Source organism: Gigantopelta aegis, chromosome 8 (assembly GCF_016097555.1).
Source record: "Gigantopelta aegis isolate Gae_Host chromosome 8, Gae_host_genome, whole genome shotgun sequence".
NCBI classification, from domain to species: domain Eukaryota; kingdom Metazoa; phylum Mollusca; class Gastropoda; order Neomphalida; family Peltospiridae; genus Gigantopelta; species Gigantopelta aegis.
Window position 1 is genome coordinate 69,262,099 of NC_054706.1, and position 10,205 is coordinate 69,272,303.

The window sequence follows — 10,205 nt, forward strand, 5'->3', positions numbered from 1 at the left end:
CTTCGATATATATGATACACAATTTAACTATACTACACTTGCTGACAGGTACACAATTCTGGACCTAATGATATATATATATATATATATATATATATATATATATATATATATATATATATATATATGCACTACTGAACACCTTTATCATATCATTATCATTCTATGTTTAGTTTCAGAATTGTACGTCCCTTGATTCTTTTTCAATACAATAACAATTTGTATTAGATTTTGGCGTTGGTTACCACTGTGCTTTCTTTCTGAGCCACCCCATATAATCTTTTATTCCTAACTAGCCACCCTAAATCATGTTTTGGAATTGTAAATTTTAAATGAGTGTTAATTACCCAACTCAAAATGTTTAAGCCACAACAAGGAGACGACGAAATGACGTCATATTTACAAGTATCTGAAATATATATTCATATATATAAGAAACGCATTTTAAAACGTATAATAATAGTAGTAATAATATAATAGAAATAAAATGTCACCTGGATGCAACAGAAAATAGTAGATGCCATTTGTTACTGATGTGTCCAAATTCTCAAACCACCTGTTGTGTAGGTAACAGATACTTGTTTGTTGGTCGAAGAAACACGTTGAACATGTCGCCTTACGAAAACAGGCCGTCAGACACTCAGATCGACTGTTCTTCACAACTGGATTGGACAAATGGGAGCCGATAATGGAGGTCATGTAGATGCTGACTAGATACTGCTCCAGACAAGTCATCTTTGAAACACGGGACGTCAACGAATGGCTGGGTTCTTCTATAACACTGGATTGTATCAACTGCAACACGGGTCGTCTACGAATGGCTGGGTTCTTCTATAACACCGGGTTGTATCAACTGCAACACGGGACGTCTACGAATGACTGGGTTCTTCTATAACACCGGGTTGTATCAGCTGTAACACGGGACGTCTACGAATGACTGGGTTCTTCTATAACACCGGGTTGTATCAACTGTAGCACGGGACGTCTACGAATGACTGGGTTCTTCTATAACACCGGGTTGTATCAACTGTAGCACGGGACGTCTACGAATGACTGGGTTCTTCTATAACACCGGGTTGTATCAGCTGTAGCACGGGACGTCTACGAATGACTGGGTTCTTCTATAACATGGGGTAATATCAGCTGTAGCACGGGACGTCTACGAATGGCTGGGTTCTTCTATAACACCGGGTTGTATCAACTGTAGCACGGGACGTCTACGAATGACTGGGTTCTTCTATAACACCGGGTTGTATCAGCTGTAACATGGGACGTCTACGAATGACTGGGTTCTTCTATAACATGGGGTAATATCAGCTGTAGCACGGGACGTCTACGAATGACTGGGTTCTTCTATAACACCGGGTTGTATCAACTGCAACACGGGTCGTCTACGAATGACTGGGTTCTTCTATAACACCGGGTTGTATCAGCTGTAACACGGGACGTCTACGAATGACTGGGTTCTTCTATAACACTGGGTTGTATCAACTGCAACACGGGACGTCTACGAATGACTGGGTTCTTCTATAACACTGAATTGTATCAACTGTAGCACGGGACGTCTACGAATGGCTGGGTTCTTCTATAACACCGGGTTGTATCAACTGTAGCACGGGACGTCTACGAATGACTGGGTTCTTCTATAACACCGGGTTGTATCAACTGTAGCACGGGACGTCTACGAATGACTGGGTTCTTCTATAACACTGGATTGTATCAGCTGTAGCACGGGACGTCTACGAACGACTGGGTTCTTCTATAACATGGGGTAATATCAGCTGTAGCACGGGACGTCTACGAATGGCTGGGTTCTTCTATAACACTGGATTGTATCAGCTGTAGCACGGGACGTCTACGAATGGCTGGGTTCTTCTATAACACTGGATTGTATCAACTGCAACACGGGTCGTCTACGAATGGCTGGGTTCTTCTATAACACTGGATTGTATCAGCTGTAGCACGGGACGTCTACGAATGACTGGGTTCTTCTATAACATGGGGTAATATCAGCTGTAGCACGGGACGTCTACGAATGACTGGGTTCTTCTATAACATGGGGTAATATCAGCTGTAGCACGGGACGTCTACGAATGGCTGGGTTCTTCTATAACACTGGATTGTATCAGCTGTAGCACGGGACGTCTACGAATGGCTGGGTTCTTCTATAACACTGGATTGTATCAACTGCAACACGGGTCGTCTACGAATGGCTGGGTTCTTCTATAACACTGGATTGTATCAGCTGTAGCACGGGACGTCTACGAATGACTGGGTTCTTCTATAACATGGGGTAATATCAGCTGTAGCACGGGACGTCTACGAATGACTGGGTTCTTCTATAACATGGGGTAATATCAGCTGTAGCACGGGACGTCTACGAATGGCTGGGTTCTTCTATAACACTGGATCGTATCAGCTGTAGCACGGGACGTCTACGAATGACTGGGTTCTTCTATAACATGGGGTAATATCAGCTGTAGCACGGGTCGTCTACGAATGGCTGGGTTCTTCTATAACACTGGATTGTATCAGCTGTAGCACGGGACGTCTACGAATGACTGGGTTCTTCTATAACATGGGGTAATATCAGCTGTAGCACGGGTCGTCTACGAATGACTGGGTTCTTCTATAACACTGGATTGTATCAGCTGTAGCACGGGACGTCTACGAATGACTGGGTTCTTCTATAACATGGGGTAATATCAGCTGTAGCACGGGACGTCTACGAATGGCTGGGTTCTTCTATAACACTGGATTGTATCAGCTGTAGCACGGGACGTCTACGAATGACTGGGTTCTTCTATAACATGGGGTAATATCAGCTGTAGCACGGGACGTCTACGAATGGCTGGGTTCTTCTATAACATGGGGTAATATCAGCTGTAGCACGGGTCGTCTACGAATGGCTGGGTTCTTCTATAACACTGGATTGTATCAGCTGTAGCACGGGACGTCTACGAATGGCTGGGTTCTTCTATAACACTGGATTGTATCAACTGCAACACGGGTAGTCTACGAATGGCTGGGTTCTTCTATAACACCGGGTTGTATCAACTGCAACACGGGTCGTCTACGAATGGCTGGGTTCTTCTATAACACCGGGTTGTATCAACTGCAACACGGGACGTCTACGAATGACTGGGTTCTTCTATAACACCGGGTTGTATCAGCTGTAACACGGGACGTCTACGAATGACTGGGTTCTTCTATAACACCGGGTTGTATCAACTGTAGCACGGGACGTCTACGAATGACTGGGTTCTTCTATAACACCGGGTTGTATCAACTGTAGCACGGGACGTCTACGAATGACTGGGTTCTTCTATAACACCGGGTTGTATCAGCTGTAGCACGGAACGTCTACGAATGACTGGGTTCTTCTATAACATGGGGTAATATCAGCTGTAGCACGGGACGTCTACGAATGGCTGGGTTCTTCTATAACACCGGGTTGTATCAACTGTAGCACGGGACGTCTACGAATGACTGGGTTCTTCTATAACACCGGGTTGTATCAGCTGTAACATGGGACGTCTACGAATGACTGGGTTCTTCTATAACACTGGATTGTATCAACTGTAGCACGGGGTGTCTACGAATGACTGGGTTCTTCTATAACATGGGGTAATATCAGCTGTAGCACGGGACGTCTACGAATGACTGGGTTCTTCTATAACACCGGGTTGTATCAACTGCAACACGGGTCGTCTACGAATGACTGGGTTCTTCTATAACACCGGGTTGTATCAGCTGTAACACGGGACGTCTACGAATGACTGGGTTCTTCTATAACACTGGGTTGTATCAACTGCAACACGGGACGTCTACGAATGACTGGGTTCTTCTATAACACTGAATTGTATCAACTGTAGCACGGGACGTCTACGAATGGCTGGGTTCTTCTATAACACCGGGTTGTATCAACTGTAGCACGGGACGTCTACGAATGACTGGGTTCTTCTATAACACCGGGTTGTATCAACTGTAGCACGGGACGTCTACGAATGACTGGGTTCTTCTATAACACTGGATTGTATCAGCTGTAGCACGGGACGTCTACGAATGACTGGGTTCTTCTATAACATGGGGTAATATCAGCTGTAGCACGGGACGTCTACGAATGGCTGGGTTCTTCTATAACACTGGATTGTATCAGCTGTAGCACGGGACGTCTACGAATGGCTGGGTTCTTCTATAACACTGGATTGTATCAACTGCAACACGGGTCGTCTACGAATGGCTGGGTTCTTCTATAACACTGGATTGTATCAGCTGTAGCACGGGACGTCTACGATTGACTGGGTTCTTCTATAACATGGGGTAATATCAGCTGTAGCACGGGACGTCTACGAATGACTGGGTTCTTCTATAACATGGGGTAATATCAGCTGTAGCACGGGACGTCTACGAATGGCTGGGTTCTTCTATAACACTGGATTGTATCAGCTGTAGCACGGGACGTCTACGAATGACTGGGTTCTTCTATAACATGGGGTAATATCAGCTGTAGCACGGGTCGTCTACGAATGGCTGGGTTCTTCTATAACACTGGATTGTATCAGCTGTAGCACGGGACGTCTACGAATGACTGGGTTCTTCTATAACATGGGGTAATATCAGCTGTAGCACGGGTCGTCTACGAATGACTGGGTTCTTCTATAACACCGGATTGTATCAGCTGTAGCACGGGACGTCTACGAATGACTGGGTTCTTCTATAACATGGGGTAATATCAGCTGTAGCACGGGACGTCTACGAATGGCTGGGTTCTTCTATAACACTGGATTGTATCAGCTGTAGCACGGGACGTCTACGATTGACTGGGTTCTTCTATAACATGGGGTAATATCAGCTGTAGCACGGGTCGTCTACGAATGGCTGGGTTCTTCTATAACACTGGATTGTATCAGCTGTAGCACGGGACGTCTACGAATGGCTGGGTTCTTCTATAACACTGGATTGTATCAACTGCAACACGGGTCGTCTACGAATGGCTGGGTTCTTCTATAACACTGGATTGTATCGGCTGTAGCACGGGACGTCTACGAATGACTGGGTTCTTCTATAACATGGGGTAATATCAGCTGTAGCACGGGGCGTCTACGAATGACTGGGTTCTTCTATAACACTGGATTGTATCAGCTGTAGCACGGGACGTCTACGAATGACTGGGTTCTTCTATAACACCTGGTTGTATCAGCTGTAGCACGGGACGTCTACGAATGACTGGGTTCTTCTATAACACTGGATTGTATCATCTGTAGCACGGGACGTCTACGAATGACTGGGTTCTTCTATAACATGGGGTAATATCAGCTGTAGCACGGGTCATCTACGAATGGCTGGGTTCTTCTATAACATGGGGTAATATCAGCTGTAGCACGGGACGTCTACGAATGACTGGGTTCTTCTATAACATGGGGTAATATCAGCTGTAGCACGGGACGTCTACGAATGGCTGGGTTCTTCTATAACACTGGATCGTATCAGCTGTAGCACGGGACGTCTACGAATGACTGGGTTCTTCTATAACATGGGGTAATATCAGCTGTAGCACGGGTCGTCTACGAATGGCTGGGTTCTTCTATAACACTGGATTGTATCAGCTGTAGCACGGGACGTCTACGAATGACTGGGTTCTTCTATAACATGGGGTAATATCAGCTGTAGCACGGGTCGTCTACGAATGACTGGGTTCTTCTATAACACCGGATTGTATCAGCTGTAGCACGGGACGTCTACGAATGACTGGGTTCTTCTATAACATGGGGTAATATCAGCTGTAGCACGGGACGTCTACGAATGGCTGGGTTCTTCTATAACACTGGATTGTATCAGCTGTAGCACGGGACGTCTACGAATGACTGGGTTCTTCTATAACATGGGGTAATATCAGCTGTAGCACGGGACGTCTACGAATGGCTGGGTTCTTCTATAACATGGGGTAATATCAGCTGTAGCACGGGTCGTCTACGAATGGCTGGGTTCTTCTATAACACTGGATTGTATCAGCTGTAGCACGGGACGTCTACGAATGGCTGGGTTCTTCTATAACACTGGATTGTATCAACTGCAACACGGGTCGTCTACGAATGGCTGGGTTCTTCTATAACACCGGGTTGTATCAACTGCAACACGGGTCGTCTACGAATGGCTGGGTTCTTCTATAACACCGGGTTGTATCAACTGCAACACGGGACGTCTACGAATGACTGGGTTCTTCTATAACACCGGGTTGTATCAGCTGTAACACGGGACGTCTACGAATGACTGGGTTCTTCTATAACACCGGGTTGTATCAACTGTAGCACGGGACGTCTACGAATGACTGGGTTCTTCTATAACACCGGGTTGTATCAACTGTAGCACGGGACGTCTACGAATGACTGGGTTCTTCTATAACACCGGGTTGTATCAGCTGTAGCACGGAACGTCTACGAATGACTGGGTTCTTCTATAACATGGGGTAATATCAGCTGTAGCACGGGACGTCTACGAATGGCTGGGTTCTTCTATAACACCGGGTTGTATCAACTGTAGCACGGGACGTCTACGAATGACTGGGTTCTTCTATAACACCGGGTTGTATCAGCTGTAACATGGGACGTCTACGAATGACTGGGTTCTTCTATAACACTGGATTGTATCAACTGTAGCACGGGGTGTCTACGAATGACTGGGTTCTTCTATAACATGGGGTAATATCAGCTGTAGCACGGGACGTCTACGAATGACTGGGTTCTTCTATAACACCGTGTTGTATCAACTGCAACACGGGTCGTCTACGAATGACTGGGTTCTTCTATAACACCGGGTTGTATCAGCTGTAACACGGGACGTCTACGAATGACTGGTTTCTTCTATAACACTGGGTTGTATCAACTGCAACACGGGACGTCTACGAATGACTGGGTTCTTCTATAACACTGAATTGTATCAACTGTAGCACGGGACGTCTACGAATGGCTGGGTTCTTCTATAACACCGGGTTGTATCAACTGTAGCACGGGACGTCTACGAATGACTGGGTTCTTCTATAACACCGGGTTGTATCAACTGTAGCACGGGACGTCTACGAATGACTGGGTTCTTCTATAACACTGGATTGTATCAGCTGTAGCACGGGACGTCTACGAATGACTGGGTTCTTCTATAACATGGGGTAATATCAGCTGTAGCACGGGACGTCTACGAATGGCTGGGTTCTTCTATAACACTGGATTGTATCAGCTGTAGCACGGGACGTCTACGAATGGCTGGGTTCTTCTATAACACTGGATTGTATCAACTGCAACACGGGTCGTCTACGAATGGCTGGGTTCTTCTATAACACTGGATTGTATTAGCTGTAGCACGGGACGTCTACGAATGACTGGGTTCTTCTATAACATGGGGTAATATCAGCTGTAGCACGGGACGTCTACGAATGACTGGGTTCTTCTATAACATGGGGTAATATCAGCTGTAGCACGGGACGTCTACGAATGGCTGGGTTCTTCTATAACACTGGATTGTATCAGCTGTAGCACGGGACGTCTACGAATGACTGGGTTCTTCTATAACATGGGGTAATATCAGCTGTAGCACGGGTCGTCTACGAATGGCTGGGTTCTTCTATAACACTGGATTGTATCAGCTGTAGCACGGGACGTCTACGAATGACTGGGTTCTTCTATAACATGGGGTAATATCAGCTGTAGCACGGGTCGTCTACGAATGACTGGGTTCTTCTATAACACCGGATTGTATCAGCTGTAGCACGGGACGTCTACGAATGACTGGGTTCTTCTATAACATGGGGTAATATCAGCTGTAGCACGGGACGTCTACGAATGGCTGGGTTCTTCTATAACACTGGATTGTATCAGCTGTAGCACGGGACGTCTACGAATGACTGGGTTCTTCTATAACATGGGGTAATATCAGCTGTAGCACGGGACGTCTACGAATGGCTGGGTTCTTCTATAACACTGGATTGTATCAGCTGTAGCACGGGACGTCTACGAATGACTGGGTTCTTCTATAACATGGGGTAATATCAGCTGTAGCACGGGTCGTCTACGAATGGCTGGGTTCTTCTATAACACTGGATTGTATCAGCTGTAGCACGGGACGTCTACGAATGGCTGGGTTCTTCTATAACACTGGATTGTATCAACTGCAACACGGGTCGTCTACGAATGGCTGGGTTGTTCTATAACACTGGATTGTATCGGCTGTAGCACGGGACGTCTACGAATGACTGGGTTCTTCTATAACATGGGGTAATATCAGCTGTAGCACGGGGCGTCTACGAATGACTGGGTTCTTCTATAACACTGGATTGTATCAGCTGTAGCACGGGACGTCTACGAATGACTGGGTTCTTCTATAACACCTGGTTGTATCAGCTGTAGCACGGGACGTCTACGAATGACTGGGTTCTTCTATAACACTGGATTGTATCAGCTGTAGCACGGGACGTCTACGAATGACTGGGTTCTTCTATAACATGGGGTAATATCAGCTGTAGCACGGGTCGTCTACGAATGGCTGGGTTCTTCTATAACACTGGATTGTATCAGCTGTAGCACGGGACGTCTACGAATGACTGGGTTCTTCTATAACATGGGGTAATATCAGCTGTAGCACGGGTCGTCTACGAATGACTGGGTTCTTCTATAACACCGGATTGTATCAGCTGTAGCACGGGACGTCTACGAATGACTGGGTTCTTCTATAACATGGGGTAATATCAGCTGTAGCACGGGACGTCTACGAATGGCTGGGTTCTTCTATAACACTGGATTGTATCAGCTGTAGCACGGGACGTCTACGAATGACTGGGTTCTTCTATAACATGGGGTAATATCAGCTGTAGCACGGGACGTCTACGAATGGCTGGGTTCTTCTATAACACTGGATTGTATCAGCTGTAGCACGGGACGTCTACGAATGACTGGGTTCTTCTATAACATGGGGTAATATCAGCTGTAGCACGGGTCGTCTACGAATGGCTGGGTTCTTCTATAACACTGGATTGTATCAGCTGTAGCACGGGACGTCTACGAATGGCTGGGTTCTTCTATAACACTGGATTGTATCAACTGCAACACGGGTCGTCTACGAATGGCTGGGTTCTTCTATAACACTGGATTGTATCGGCTGTAGCACGGGACGTCTACGAATGACTGGGTTCTTCTATAACATGGGGTAATATCAGCTGTAGCACGGGGCGTCTACGAATGACTGGGTTCTTCTATAACACTGGATTGTATCAGCTGTAGCACGGGACGTCTACGAATGACTGGGTTCTTCTATAACACCTGGTTGTATCAGCTGTAGCACGGGACGTCTACGAATGACTGGGTTCTTCTATAACACCGGGTTGTATCAGCTGTAGCACGGGACGTCTATGAATGACTGGGTTCTTCTATAACACCGGGTTGTATCAGCTGTAACACGGGACGTCTACGAATGGCTGGGTTCTTCTATAACACCGGGTTGTATCAGCTGTAGCATGGGACGTCTACGAATGGCTGGGTTCTTCTATAACACCGGGTTGTATCAACTATAACACGGGATTTCTACGAATGGCTAGGTTCTTCTATAACACTGGGTTGTATCAACTATAACACGGGACGTCTACGAATGGCTGGGTTCTTCTATAACACTGGGGTTTTATTAACTAATCAGTGACGTCTGGCTTTTATCGATTTATAAAACAAGAAAGTTGTATATTTGCATTGTGTTTATGAGTCTTATAAGTGATTATGAATTGTATCTATTGGTAGTGACATATACTTGGCATTAAAACAAACGCACAAACAGAAAGATGTATTTTTGGCATTTTGTTTATGTGTCTTATGTAATTATAAATTGTGTCTATTGGTGGTGATATATACTTTGTATTAAAAGGAACTCACAAAAGTTGTATACGTTGTATTTATATTGTGTTTATGCGCGCTGTTTGATAATTGATTCTATGTTAGTGATGACACATACTTGGTACATATACGTTTTTAAAAACGCACAGAAAGAATGTTGTATATTTATACTGTGTATCTTTGGTGACAATGAATTATATCTGTTGGTGGTGACATGTACTTAGTAATAAAACGAACACAAACTAATATGTAGAAACAACTGTTTTGTTTTACTGGACTTTCATGTTATTGGAAATACATATATACCCGACGTTTTAATTAATTAAGCACAAAAAC